Raw genomic sequence first — 15,481 nt, 5'->3', positions numbered from 1 at the left:
AGTAGGCTTGGCCGTTAGCTCCCTGTGTGGCCTGAGCCAGGCCCCACGGCTCTCTGAGCTTCAGTTTCTACTTTCCTACATGAGAGAGCCACAGGCCAGAGAATCCCTAAGGATTCCCCCCCCCCCCCCCTCAGTACCTTACCTAGAAGACAGTGAGCTCTGAGGGACAGGAGGAGGCCAATCTAACTGTTAGAAACAATTACTGTTGGCTTGATCGAACTCTCCATTTCCTGAAGGACAGTCCCTAATACTGGTTGAATGTTTATTGGGTGTGGATCTTTGTTAATTACCTCAAAACATTATCACATTTCATCTTTACACAACTCTCTGGAATATGTACTGTGATTCTGATAAATTTTAGATAATAAAATACAGGCTGAGAGAGTTTAAGGAATTTCCTCAAATCACACAACTGGAAAGTGGCAAAGATAGATTACCTCAGTTTTTACATGTACTGTGTTTTAGTGTTTTAACTCTATTCCAGCTATTATGTGGTAAAATACGAATTAAAAGCAATGTCCAACTACACATGGATCTTAAAATAATATAAATGGCATATGTGGTACCAAACAACACAATAGATGTTTTACATAATTTTTACTGCAAAGAATATATTTCTAGTCCTCATTTTTGATTAGAGAAACTAGGATTCGGAGAGTTTAAGCAATTTCCCCAAAGTCCCACATCCAAACAGTCATGAAGCAAAGTTGCTGGTCTGTCTGCAAAGCTCATTTTCTTCTATGGCATTTTGTCGTTCTTATGTGACAGAGATCAGTGGGGAATGGGACCACGTGTTAGACAGTGAAGTTAAGGCACATGGTAGGTAGAGCATCAAGGTCACAGAGCCTCCCACATAGTGAAGTGTGGGTTTGCTATGAAGGGTAACCCAAAGGTATTTGAGAAGAACCATCTACTGATGAGAGGCAACAGCAGGAGGCAGTGGAAATGCACAGGGTGTAGGTAAGCAGAGTGGGCTGGACAGACTCAGAAAAATCATTTTGTACCGAGGTCAGGCTCAGGGTATGACTCTCTCCCACTGCCACACCCAAAGCAATGCCTCCCCCTTGTTCCATACTCCAGCGACAGAGACCAGGTCCTGAAAAAGGAAAACAAAGGTGAACTCTCTTGCTGCCCTTTCTGATAGTTAATCTTTTATGTGTGTGACCCGGCACAGTCAGAAATGTATGTCCTGCCAGGAAATCAAAGATGGTCCAGACCCACTCCCAGAAAAGCCTTGGTCTTTGTCCAGTGCAAACTGGGCAATTCTACACAGAATAAAAGACACACATTCATAAGCTCTCTATCCTTGGGAGTGTGCTCTAGGTCTCTGCTACATGGCTACTATGCTGGCTGGAAGAATTTGCCACAGTTCTATACAAAGGGCAGTTATTATCCTCTAACTTAGAATTCAGTTCTTTTTGCAGGGTGGGGAAAGGACTACATTTAAAATACTGAAATCAAGGCAATTTACTTAAATAGGAAGGCAGACGTATTAGCAAGATTTATGCCAAACCAGTTTTATAAATGATGTAAGTCACTCAGGCTCAGTCGGTTGAGCGTCTGACTTCAACTCAGGTCATGATCTTATGGTTCGTGAGGTATAGCCTCACATCAGGCTCTGTGCTGACAGCTTAGAGCCTGGACCCTGCTTCGGATTCTGTGTCTCTGTCTCTCTCTGTCCCTCCCCCGCTAGTGCTTTGTCCCTCTCTCCTCTCTCTCTCTCTCTCAGAAGTAAATAAAAAGTAAAAAAAAATAAAAATAAAAAAAATAATTGATATAGGTCACTAACATGTGTTTCTATTATTTAATTAGAATGCTATCACATATTCTGGTCAACCACTATTCCCAGTGGGGCATTATATATATTTATGCAGAAGAATAATTAGTAAATAACTTTTAATGTGTAAAACAGCAACTACAGCAACTTTCCCTATCCTGTAGCATTTTGCTTAAGCCTGGTCTTAATGGTGAAGTTCTTGGTATTTAATTAGAAGAAAAGACATAGGTGTTTTTGACCATTAGTGTCCACTTAATTTGTACTAATTCATTATGTCTTGTAAAATACCCAAGGATAAAAGGAACAGTATGCCAGCCCCCATATGTTCCTCAAAGCTCTCACTCATGATATAGTTGCCTGGCATTTGGCACCATGAACACTGGGAACATAAACAGTAATTCCTAAAGGATTTACTCTGGCCACCAGGTTCCTGTCTTTCTGCAGAAGGCTGTTGGTGCAGGGATGCTAAAGTATAATTGCTTCCTTTCTTTCTGTCCATTGTTGAAAGCAGGGTACTGAATTCTCCTATGATTATTATAGTGTCTTTTTCTCCCTCCAGATCTTCTTGTATTTGCTCAATATATGCCAAAGAAAATGAAATTACTACCTCAAAGAGATATCTGCAACATCATTGGAGCATTATTCACAATTGCAGCATTACTCACAAGAGTCAAGACATTGACACAGTGTTAAACATCCATGAATGGATGAATGGATAAAGAAAATGTGGTGTGTGATATAATAATTATATACATATATTTATATTTATATATATTATATATAATATATATTATATATATAATATATATAACATATATACATATATAATTCATCCATAATAAAGAATGAAGTCCTGCTGCCATTTGTGACAACTATGGATGGGCTTTGAGGGCATTATGCTAAGTGAAAAAGCTCAAGATAGAGAAATGCAAATGCTGTATGATCTCACTTACATATGGAATCAAAAAAAGCCAAACTCATAAAAAAAAATAAAGTAGGATGGTGGTTTCCAGGGATTGAGTGGAGGTGGTGGTGTCAGGGGAAGGGAGGTACAGGAAGTGAAGCGATGTTAGTCAAAGAGTACAAACTTCCAGTTACAAGATGACAAAGCTCTGGATATATAACATACAGCATGGTGACTATAATTAGCAATATTGCACTATAAACTCAAGTTATTTCACCAAAAAATGAGATTGACAGATATACCTTTGGTATGTTTTAACAGACTTAATCATTTGCCTTTCTATCGAGAATATATGGAGTTTTTGAAAGAAGTTGGTCCTAAAGTGTTTTGGTCATTATATAACCTGGTGGTGATTAAAGAAAAAACAAAAGATAAGGAATTTTAAAAGATAATTTGCATGAACTCTGGAAAGGTTTAAATATTGGCAAATGCTCGTTCCCTCAAGGTTAGCCCCCCCTTCTCAGTGTGTCTTCAGACGAGTAATGGCATTGCCATCATAGGGTAGCTTGTTAGAACTAGAGACTCTGTGGGGTGCCTGGGTGGTTCAGTCAGTTAAGTATTCAACCTTGGCTCAGGTCATGGGGTTTGTGGGTTCGAGCCCCATGTCGGGCTCTGTGTTGATAGCTCAGAGCCTGGAGCCTGCTTCAGATTCTCTCTCTCTCTCTCTCTCTCTCTCTCTCTCTCTCTCTCTCTCTCTGTCTCTCTGTCTCTCTGTCTCTGCCCCTCCCCCACTTGCACTGTCTCTCAAAAATAAACATTAAAAAAATTAAAAAAAAAAAAAAAAAAAAAAAGAACTAGAGACTCAGTGCCCAGCCCCAGACCTACTAAGTAGAAATCTTTAAGTTCATGAGAGGCCCAGGTGGGCATGTCATACACATTGAAGTCTGAGAAACACTGCTCTGTTCTAAACCTTTGCTTTTCCAGCTCTCTAATGCATCAACACCCTATACCAGTAGTGGGGGCCTAACTGAGAAGCATTATTTCCACAGAGTGCTCAGACTTAGAGAAAACTCATTTTATTTTCACATTGGAGTGAGAGGGAAATAAACTGAAACAGAAAAACTCAATATATACAGAAATCTCAGCATCAGGTTATAATCTGCCAAAATTTTCAAGGTTGCAAGAAATTAGCTGTGTTATTACAACAGGTTCAGGAAAAGAAGGCACCTTTGGATACACCCCTGTGTATACCTGTAAAGCTAACCACATCAGCAAATGCACTTTCTAGTTGCTACAGTCCCATGTGGGTGTTTGGAATTCTCCCAGGCCAGGTGAATTTTGGCAATGTGCTATAGAGCTAAAGGCGGACATGCTCTAGGATCCCAACCAGCAATTGTACTTTTTATATATTAGTACTTTTTATATATTATGTCCATAAAATTCTGCTCCTTGAAGCATTGGTTCTAATAATAATGATAATGATGATGATAATAATAATAATAATAAATAAATAATTAGATACAACATAAATGTCTATTGACATGACAAAGGGCCAATAAACTGTGGTATTTTTATATTGCAGAATACTCAACAGCATTTCAAAAGAATAAATCTTGTATATGGACAGGGATAACTCTCACAAACATAAATATTTTGAATAAAACACATAAAATCTGAAATTATTCACATCAAGTTTAAAAACCTGCAAAAGAATATAAAGTGCATGAATACCCACAGACAGAAATATAAAACCATTCATGGGAATGATGACTATAAGATGATGAATATAAAACACGTATGTTATATATATATATATATATATATATATATATATATATTATTCTGTATTTTTATCATGTTTAAAATATTATGATTAAAAAAGGACAATTTAGAGAAGTGGGAGATTTCTAACTAATAAAAGAAAACAAATAGCAATAACAACAAAAACACTGTAAAATTAAAATAACTATCCCTAGAATTACTTTATTTAAGAAGGTATGGTTTTTAATGAAATGAACTTTTCAGAAATATTTTTAACCTAATAATAATGACTTTTTCACCTGGAAAATGATCAAATTACCTCCTTGTCCTTGCCCCATGGTCTCATTTGCTCTGCAACTCGTATGACAGAATCAATACTGATATATGGAAACTTCTGTGAGTCCAAAAAAGCACCAGTGGTCCAGAACTACTGAATTCAACACAAATTTAACCAAAGTCAGAATTTTCTTTTTGACCCAGGTTGTAAGAAGGATATACGTCTCAGAATGGATTTTCATGAAGAACCAGATTTCATGCAGGCTGACAGCAGACCTCTGAACTGCAGTTCAGTCAACTGTGAGTTGTATGATATTGAATGAAATACTTAACCTCATTGAGTCTAGGTGGAAATAGCAGGTCATAGTGTTGTTATTAGTACGAAATGGTATATAAAATACTTAGTACTGTATTTAGCTCATAGGTGTTTTATATATGATGGCTCACAGTAATAATGATGGTGGTAATAAAACTATGGCCAGTCTATGCTTTATAAGTGTTTTTTTTTGTTTTTTTTTTTTTTTTTTAACATTCAGGACTGTAGTATTTCACGAGATATATGTACTTTATCTTGCAAGGTAAATGAACAAATCACCAAAATAAAACACTGCATTGATCTGGCTTTGGTTCAGATATAAAGATGTGCCCAAGAAGACTACTAGCTCTTTCTAACTCACTCTCCCTTCTATTCTATAATTTCTTCTTGCTCTACCCCAAGTGTAGGTTCACTTGGATTCTAATAAAATCTGCCCAACTGACCTGCTATTAGTATATGAACCAATAGATGAAAATGCAAATCCTAAGGTAAGAGTTTTAATTTTTATTTGATATTTTATTGAAATAATTTTTTTAAAAAACTTGAACTCTGATTGCTTTTTTAACATGATGTTTTCATACATAAGTTAAGAAGAAACAACCGAAGGTTTTGCCCAAGGACACATTGTCTTGGGTGCAAAGTTTTAAATAAGAAATGTATGATGTCATGACCTTTGTTAACCAACACCTACACATTAGCTTTTTTCAGTGACCGCAGGATAAGCTTATCCTTGGCCTGAGCCAGCCCCTTAGCAAACAATGGAGCTGTGGGTATGAACAGAGTTGGAAAACCAAGGGCAAGATCATGGTGTCAGTTGGCCTAGAACTTCTGTGTACAGGGCGTGGGGTGGGGTCCTCTCCACTTGTCCTTTATGGATTAATGGCCACATATTATGCTATCTGCCACCCAATTTCCTGCCTCACCACCAAATGGTAGCTTTGTTTCTTAAATGAATGAATGAGGCTTTTCCCATCTTTTCTTCAGAATAGAAAGAAGCCCTAGAGATGACAACATGATATAATATCTCAAGGCTTCCCTTTGAAAATATAAAGCAGAGCATTCCTTTTCCAGAAACCAAATGGAGTTTGGAAACTGCAAAGGGCAACATTGTTAAAAGATCAAAAGCTAATCTCTACAACCAAGTCCTGATGCTTTCATGGCCCCACTCAACATGCAGCTAAAATCATTTGTGAAGCTTCTGTAACCCAAGGATGTCAGGCAGCTCAGATCTACAAGAACAATATATGCCTGGTAGGACAGAGGAGCTCTGGCCAGGAGAAAGCACTTGTGACATTGACTCCTCTCTACTATATTTTGTAAAAAGAGATCTGAAAATGAAGGGCTCCTTCTGTTTGCAAAGCTGTCCCAAAATGTGGCTAATTGATGTTTTCTTAAGAAAATAACCATGGAGAAAGACCAAATCCCCCTCACTATGAAGTTGGGCATAGCTCACTGAAAGAGAAGGGAAGTGAAAGTGAATAGCAATCAGGGTCCAAAAGCCAAAGGCTTCTCACTTGCAGCAGCAAATTTAACAACGGGCATGGTGGTGCACAGGGGGAAGGAAGAAGACAGTGAGGATGGGGGTGAGAGGACAGATGTGAATGCTCATTAGTTCTAGTCCCAAGACTGGTTATAGGAAGGTGACTTATTTTAGGACTGAGGAAGAAAGGTGGGAAAGGAGAATTGTGCTTGAGGGCACAGGGGTATGAAGAGACATAGAGATATTTATTGAGACATTAATGAATTCCTATATTGGGAAACATTCTATCCATTTTTTGTTCTTCCAAAAAAAAAGTAAGCAGTTGCCAAGGATAGGATGTCAAGCAGATTTCCTATAAAAAGCTTTCCTAATAAATTATGTACTTGGTAAGAGGAATTGCATTTTACATGCTATGGCCTTACTTCACAGTTTTACAGATTTCTTTAATCCTGACTATATTTTCCCTGGTTTTATATGAGCTGCTGACACTGGGTACTAGTGGTGGCTGGTAAAATTGTACTTTTTCCAGGGTTTTAAATCTAGAAATGGTAGCTAGAGAAGGAGGAATGGAACTGCAAAATGGCTGTGGCTACAGCTTTTATGATTCCAAGGAAAAATGAACATGTCTTATAATATTCAAAGTTTCCTTTTCCTCATAATTTTTAGAATGATCTCATCAAGAAATGTGTTATCACTTTAAGTTTTCAGAAGAAATGGGAGCAAATTATGATTATCTGAAAATTCAGGAGAGACTAGTAAAGCGAGTTTGAAGAAGTCCCTTCAACATACGTTAAGCACTCTTTGATTAAAGCCATCAGTACTGCCTCCACAGTGCCAGATCTTTCCTAAGATGTCTTGGAAAACTTCTGGATGTCATTCCTGAATTCTGAAAAGGTCAATGATAGAATATGAAATAAAATTTTTTCTACGTTAGAAATACTGAATATGATGTTTCAGTTAGAAGGCACATATGGAAAAGCACAGAAGTGAAATTCACTGCACCTTCATGGTGATTTAGGAACAGTTTTCCAGCAAGGGCTAAATGGTCACCAGGAAGCAAGAGCAAAAATGAGCACCTCAGGCACAGGATCATGCCTGGGTAGTTTACTGGGCTGTAGACCAATATAAGCTGAGGGATCAATTGCCAATCTCGATGGCTTCCACGAGAGCTGAGTATTTAAATCAAAACTCCACATTTAGCATGTGTGAATGTGTCAGATTTTTTTGTGGAAAACTTTAAGCACTTGCTACCACAAGTACTCTTCCAGACTGTCTTCCCTGGGACAATGGAAGGTCAGTGGAATAGAGTCAAGAAACCTCAAATCCAAGTTCATCTCTGCACTCAATTGATGTGTGGTTTTGAACAAGTCATTTCCCTTTCCTCCTCCTTTTCCCTGTCTGAAAATTAGAGATGTGTCATGCATGCTACCTAAGTTCCTCCTAATTCTAATGTCACATGGCTGAAGATAATGTGTTTATTTTGAATTTCAGGTCAATAGAGTTCCATCTTCCCTAGGAATTAAAGTTAAAGAGTCTTTGGAAATTAAAACTATAAAGAACCTGAGAAGTAGTCAAACTCAAATCCCCTCATCCTACTCATAAAGAAACCGACCACTTGTGTTTGTTGGCTTTACTCCCAGATGCCAGTGAAAATATTTGGTTGTTTCAAGTAAGTGCAGCAACGAAACTCCTTTTGAATCTGAAAAATTCAGTTTCACGTTCTCTCACACAGGAATAATGTCATTTCACTGTCAGAAAAGAATACAAGTTCAAATTATACTAGAAACAAAATATCCATCTTAAACGAAGATGGGGTTTTCAGCATCATAAAATTAAATATCCCTACATCTGTCCCAATGGTGAAACTTGGAAAGAAGCTGCATAATGCATCAGCTATGCAGCTTATCTATGGCACAGTCTTGGGGTCTGGACCCAGTTGGTGCAGCCATGTCTGATAAGGAATACCTACAGTCAAAGCAAAAGTACCTGAACCTTCCCATATGTTTAAGGAGAACTCTGGAGCCCCAAACAAGGACATGTGGGGACAGAAGGAAGAATAAAAAGCAACTAGGAACAAAGCAGAAAGTATAAGACCATTACTAGAAGGAGCAAAGGGCCCAAGCTTTTCTTCCAATTAGGAGGCAGCCCAGTGGGCCATGTACAGAGCAGCTTTAAAATTCAAGGTCAAGGCAGGCAAGAGTGATTATGGTAGATGGCTGCCCCCACCAAATTATTCACTTGTTTTTATTATCATGCTTGTAGAAAGTAATTGCCATAACTTGGTACCGTGTTATGATATTGTCTTTGAATCTTCTAGTGGCAGATAAGTTTGCAGATGCCTGTGTCTTGTTTCACTAGCTGAAATATTAGCTCTTTGAGGATCTTATTAATTACTGTATTCCCACAGGTAGAGGCCTGTTATAAAGTAGGTACTTTCTAAATGTTTGGTTCATTCCATAGCTATCAAACACTCTGTTTAGTTGAGAGTTATATCATCAGGCATTTTATTATATTATTAATGAAAGTTATTTCACAAAGTATGCATTTTGTATATTTTTCTAAGGGTTCATAAGTCTTTACAGGAGTATTGTAGTCACTTGCCAGTTCCAGAGATCTCTGGGTATGGAACATGGGGTAATCCAAACTTATCTGCATTTATATATTTAATAGTTGGCTTAAAAATGTTGGGTATTCAGATGAATAGAAAAACTGCCCATCTTTGTTCATTACCATAATTTTGTGGAAGTCATGGTTCATTTATTTGAATGGTATTCTGAATTTTATTTACATGACTAATGTATATAGCCACCTCCATACACACAAGACTACTATTTCATTTATATCCTTAAACTTTGAATACCTATGCAGAGAAGAGATTCATTCTGTACTGCCCTATGCTTTTACTATTCAGAATGTGGAGAACCTCACAGCAATTGCTTATCCTACCCAAGACCCACTGAATAGTTATCTGATCTGTTTAAAAGAGAAAGATGTATACTCTTTTCCTTCAGTAGGGTTGCCCCTCCATTTATCCATTCACTTACCCTTCAGACACCCTTTGCTCAATGTCTTTTACATGGAAGATATAAAGGAATGAATTAGGCACACAAAAAGAAGCTAGAAAAAGAATCCTTTGATTTCAAGGCATTGATATTCTAGAGATTAGATAGATAAACACATGATCATATGTCCCTTGCTATACTCTACTTGATATCCCCACTTATACAATCCTGGGTGCTAGTAGGCACTTACAAATCATTCACTACCCAAGTGGGCCAATAAATGTAATTATGAGAGCTGGACACAGTGGGCACATATGTGGCCAATAAGCCACTATTGGACACATTTTGAGATTTGAAGGAGGCATCTTTTAGATAAAATAAAATCATACCCTGAATGGTATCCACATATTCATGTGTTTATAAAATACGGAGTTTGTTTTCTCAAGAATGGTTTGATGTTCATGTAGAATCAATCCACAGTGGAAGTAAAAGGAAATCCCTAGCATTTAAAATTAATGTAGGAGAGGTTAACCTTGCAGATTCACTTCTAAGAGGAGTCCTGCCAGAGCAGAATCTTGGGTGGGTAGGTAGATCATGGTGTTTGCCCAGCTGACCATCGTCCCATTATTTAGCTGTGTGCTAAGCAGGTCCTATGCTCTCTTCATAGAACAGAAAGTGGCTGACATCTCCTGTGTTTCCTGTCCCTTAGCACATAAAATCACAGTGATACAGAAGAGGAGCTCAAGACATGAGTACTTGCCTTTCAACCATCCAAAATCTACACCTACCCTGTGTGACCTTCCCTGGGATGGCTTCTCCAGTCTGCCCTATGTGAGAAAGTGTGAAAAAAAAAAAAGCAGGCTTTGCTGAGGGTACCAACAATCCATGAAATGGCGGTGCAGTCTGCAAATTCTGTAACAGTACCCGTTCTGCAGGAAAGGTGGTGAGACATTGACAACCTGCTAATATAATACAGTGTAGGACTCAGGAAGCCCAGCCTTCCCCCAAAGTTTCTCCCAACAGAAGAACAGAAGGACCAGGTGACAGCAGAGGTAGAAATCAAGCTGCTGAGCCAGCACCAAGTCCATGCAAAAGGGATTGTCCAGCTTATTTAGGCTTTAAAACATTCCTGAGCTGAATGTAACCCAGTTAATCTTTCCATCAGGCTCAGTTCTGCACTTCAAGATAAAAGTGTCACTCATAAGTCATCAGGCACTGGGGTCTGGCAAGAAGCCAGATAACACTTCTGTGAAACACTGGTTCCAAGCTTTGCCATCTACTTCATCCCCTACACATTCTAACCCAAGGCTGGGAGGTTTAAATAATTCATAGCTGAACCAAATACAATTCATTCAGAGGATACACTGTGTCTCTTGACTTGGGAATGGAGTAGTCATGGAGAGGCAGACCATGGAAATTAGCATTTTGTTGGAATAAACATACCCTGGGTCACCCTTATCCTGTACCATGGAAGCAAAGACCACATCACTCTCAAGAGACAAAACCAGAACCGTGAGACCACAGCACTCCCCAGAGATGACACACTACTTCCCTCAGCAACTTCCAGGTTCCTGAAGCTTCATATTTTAGTGGGTTTTCTTTTCCCACTCAGTGTCCCATGAGGTGTCCACCATTGGAGCAATCATTGCCAATCTCTTTACCCCAGGGAGTTGAGCTGGCAGAGACCATTTGAATGTTTATTTTTGAAGTGTGACGTGACACAAATGCCATCAATGATGTCTCTACCTCATCGTTCTCCTAAATCCTTAAAAATTTTAAATCTATGCCTCGGTGTGAATATTTTTGACTTGCTCCTGTGACTGTGTAGTGTATGTCAAGCATTGTTTATTATATGTGTGTGTGCGTGTATATAAATTATATATTACACATATAAATTATATAAAATATGTTTATATATAATTTTATATACATAAATATAATTCATGTATATAAAATTATACATAATTTTATATACATAAATTATATAAACATATTTTATATAATTTATGTATAAATTATATTATATATAATATTTATATAAATATATAATTTATGTATATATAAATATATATCACTCCTTTGGAGATATATATATATGTGTGTGTGTGTGTGTGTGTGTGTGTGTGTGTGTGTATAGAGAGAGATATATATATCTCTATATATCTATATCTATATCTATCACTTCAAAGGACTTCTGAATATTTTTTACAGGTAACAAAATCGAATGTCAGGAAGGTAAACTTGTCTAGAATTATAAAAGTAGTTGGTAGCAGAGCTAAGTTATGAATCCAGGATTGTCTATCAGTAGAGCTGGCCTTTTTTTTTTTTTTTTTTTTTTTTTTTTTTGCTAAAAGCTGCCTCCCTTTTTCTCCGTGAGGCAAGATGAAGGAACGATGACATCTTGACTGCTGTGGCCTGCAGAAAGAGTGCAGAAAGAAACATGCTAAAAACATGGAAGAAATGTTCAGGACAAGGAAATCTCAAGATAAATTTAGCCTAAAGTACAACTTTGAGTGGACATGGCCCACCGAGGGGAGCAAGTCTGCTTCTGAACCATTATGGGGGAAATAGGTGTGTTTCCATAGAATTAGTGTGAGACCTAGACTCCAAGTGTGCTCTTAAAGGTGTATATTTTAGAAGCAGCCTCTAATTATTTATCTACTCTTGTCGTAAAATAAAACATCCCTAGGATCCATCTCTGCTTTTATCAAATCCTTTTTACTTGGACAAATCTCCTAACTCGTTTTCCTGAACAAATTTTATTCCTTGCAAACTTTGCAGCTAACACCAAGGAGATATGCTAAAATGTGAATCATACTGTGCAGTGGCTCTGTTTAGAATCCTTTGAAAGCTCTGGGGAATCCGAAGGAAAATTACCAAACTCCTTAGCATAACACACTCCACTAGGCAGCCATGCTGATTTTCTTGTGATGCCACGAACTTTCATGATGCTGTGCTCTGCCACAAGCACTCCCTCTACCTGCATACCTTCCCCTCACCATCTGCCTCAGTTTGCATGACGCTTCCTTAGGAATCCCCTGAATGGTAAAAAGAAGAAAGAAAAGAAAGAAAGAAAGAAAGAAAGAAAGAAAGAAAGAAAGAAAGAAAGAAAGAAAGAAAGAAAGAGAGAGAGAGAGAGAGAGAAAGAAAGAAAGAAAGAAAAAGAAAGAAAGAAAGAAAGAAAGAAAGAAAGAAAGAGAAAGAAAGAAAGAAGTTACAAATGGTATCCACCTGGAACACCACCTTCTATCTTGGGGATCCTACTTTCTGAGGACATTGTTTGAGAGGTTAGAGAAACATTTCCCATGGAAACTAGTTGATGGAACTGACGAGCTAAGCAGGAAAAAATGAAAATTAAAGACAAGAAAACTGACAAAGAAATATCATAGGAAGAAGCAGGTTATTGAGGAGGTTTGTTGAGTATGGCCCAGGAGTCAGAACTAGGATCTGATGTGGAAGTAGTCTAAAGTCAGATTTAACATATTTTTCGAAAGGCTTTCTTGAGATTAAAGATTTATAACTAATTAAAGATTATAACCGAATATAATTAAAGATTATAAATAATACTCCTGTAGAAAACTCTGGGTTCAGGTTTCAAGAGAAGGCTAGATGATGCCATAGAAGACATTGCTACAGGAGTTAGGAGAATAAATGCTCAGCTTTTCTCACAGGCATTGACCATCAGGGATGACAAAGAGAAATGGGACAGCAATGGAGTGGAGAGGAAACCAGCTAACCTATTGGAGCCTACAACCTCCCATTAACTCCTCCATATACAGAGTCACTAATGAATTTAACCACAGCATACAGCCTCCACATAAGCCCTGAGGATATTACCTTCTCCAATCTTATAACTGTTTAAAAAATATATATTATTAACAAGAACTCCATGACCTCTACTCTCCAATATTTGTGGGTAAGGAATTTACAAGCAACATTATTGGGGACATGCATGGATATTTGGGTATACAGACACATCCAGTAGAGAAATGTTTTTATGTAAAGGCATATTTTAATGTTGGCATATAAATTTCTGCGTAATTTACCCTCTAGTAGTCAGCATGGTTATTGCTATATTCATTTAGGCTAGAGCACAGTGATGGTGCAAGACTTAAATATTACCTTGCAAAAAAGGAGTTTTTATTCCTCAGTGTCATAATGCATCCCCGTGCCCAGTGTACTGGTGGGATGCACTACAAGTAGTTTGTTATTAATGGTAGGTAAAGTCTGAAATTTGTGAATGATGTAATTTTAGAACACTATAAATCAGATACAAGATTATTCCCCATATAATGTAATTCTCACTCACTTGCTTACAATGTACTTTCTGAAAGAGAGAGAAATGGGTGGAGTTTTAATTAGTACTTAGGAAATTGCACATAGCCTCTGGTGCATCCCATGGAAATGTGTGATACATGTCTTCTGTTATATGTGTTGTGACTGATAAGTTGAGAACTCTCTTCTGAAACACTGAGTATAAGGTAACACACTGTTCACCTGTCATCCCAAAACTATACATTTGCATGACCTTTAAACTACATGTGATGGACAGAGGAGCACACGCTGAAAAATGCTTTTAAGGTAAATATTTCCATTCTCAATTTCACACAGTGGTAGCTAAATAGAAACACATAATGTATATTAAAAACACAAAAATAATGCATTGACTTTTGGAAGAAACTATAAAACCCTTATCGCTTTGTAGCATGTGCACACATCTGTAACCTGACTATCCCAGTTGTCCAAAAAGATAGAACTTCAGATTGAATGACAACTCATGGCCAAATTTCGGTAGGAAATAGGAAGATGATTATATGTTTACTTTTAGTACTGTTAGGTTATGCAATGCCTTTGTTCATTCAGTTAGCCACTATATTAAGAGCGCTAGTATTCCTCTGCACAAAAACAAAAAATAAGCACTACTCTCTAAGAAAGCAAGAGACAGATGCAAGATGATGCTAGGGAGGCAAGTAGGGACTAGACCAGGTAAAATCACAAAATCCTTATAATTCATCTTTCTCCTAAACTCATTCATTGAAACATTGAAATACATTAAGCAGGGTTTAACATGATAAAATTTTCACTTCAAAAATATACTGTGGATGTAGTTAAGAATAGATGTGGGTTATTAGTTTAGGAAACTTTCACATAAGTCCAGGCAACAGACACTAGAATAGAATGGTGGAAATAGAGAAAAGTGGTTGAAGTGAAAATACATTTAGGAGATAAGGCTGAAAGTCCCTAGTAAGGCATCAGCGATGTGGAGGGAGGAGGGAGGGCTTAAGGATTACTCTTAAGTGTCTGGTTTGCACAACTGTGGAGGAATTGCAAATGAAGGAGCTGGAGAACAGAATGAAAGGATCAGGTTTAGGGAAAAAGATAACGGATTGGATTTCAGATATATTGACCTTAGGATGTCTTTAAGACCTTCAAGAAGAGATGTAAAATAGTCATTAACATATATTGTGGAGCTCAAAGGAGAGGTCTGAGTTGGAGATGAGTATCAAGTTCCACAGTCCCATTTGTTTAGCCTTACTCCAGGCTCACTCTGTTCTGATCACTAGGGCTTTACAGGAAGCCCTGACATCAGATACTCTAGGTACCTCAATGTTGGTCTCCTATTAAAAAATCATTTTCAGTATTCGAGATACTTTCCATATTTGTATGAATTTTAGAATCAAGTCCTCAATACCTTCAAAGACAGGAAAATCTTGCTGGGATTTTTGCTGAGATTGCATTGAATGTATAGCTCATCTTGAGGAAATTTTACATCTGCCAATTCGAATCTTCCAATTCAGTATAATGTTATATCTTGTCATTTACTCAGGTCTTCTTTCTTTTGGCAATGATTTGTAGCTTTCAGTGTAGAGGTCTTACACATAATTTGTTAAATTTATACCTAAGTATTTCATGTTTTCGATACTATTGTGAGTGGTATTTTTAATTTTTAATTTCCCAATTAGTT

General features: G+C 37.5%; 1 long non-coding RNA gene across 2 annotated transcripts in view; it reads right to left on the bottom strand.

The window, feature by feature from the left end:
• Positions 1-15,481, bottom strand: part of LOC147582265 (uncharacterized) — a 276,555-nt gene that overhangs the window by 38,859 nt on the left and 222,215 nt on the right. The window contains exon 1 of one of the 2 annotated variants that reach the window (XR_015248905.1): positions 1,005-1,103. The exons of the other annotated variant lie outside the window; for it this stretch is intronic. This is a non-coding gene — a long non-coding RNA (uncharacterized LOC147582265). Of the gene's footprint in view, positions 1-1,004; positions 1,104-15,481 lie in introns of those variants that run through there. 2 annotated transcript variants of the gene reach the window in all.

The sequence above is a fragment of the Puma concolor genome, chromosome A3 (genome assembly GCF_028749965.1).
Source record: "Puma concolor isolate L17-30 chromosome A3, mPumCon1.1.hap2, whole genome shotgun sequence".
Classification (NCBI taxonomy): Eukaryota; Metazoa; Chordata; class Mammalia; order Carnivora; family Felidae; genus Puma; species Puma concolor.
The sequence above is the reverse complement of the archived record's forward strand: the minus strand, read 5'-3'. Positions and strand labels throughout refer to the sequence as shown.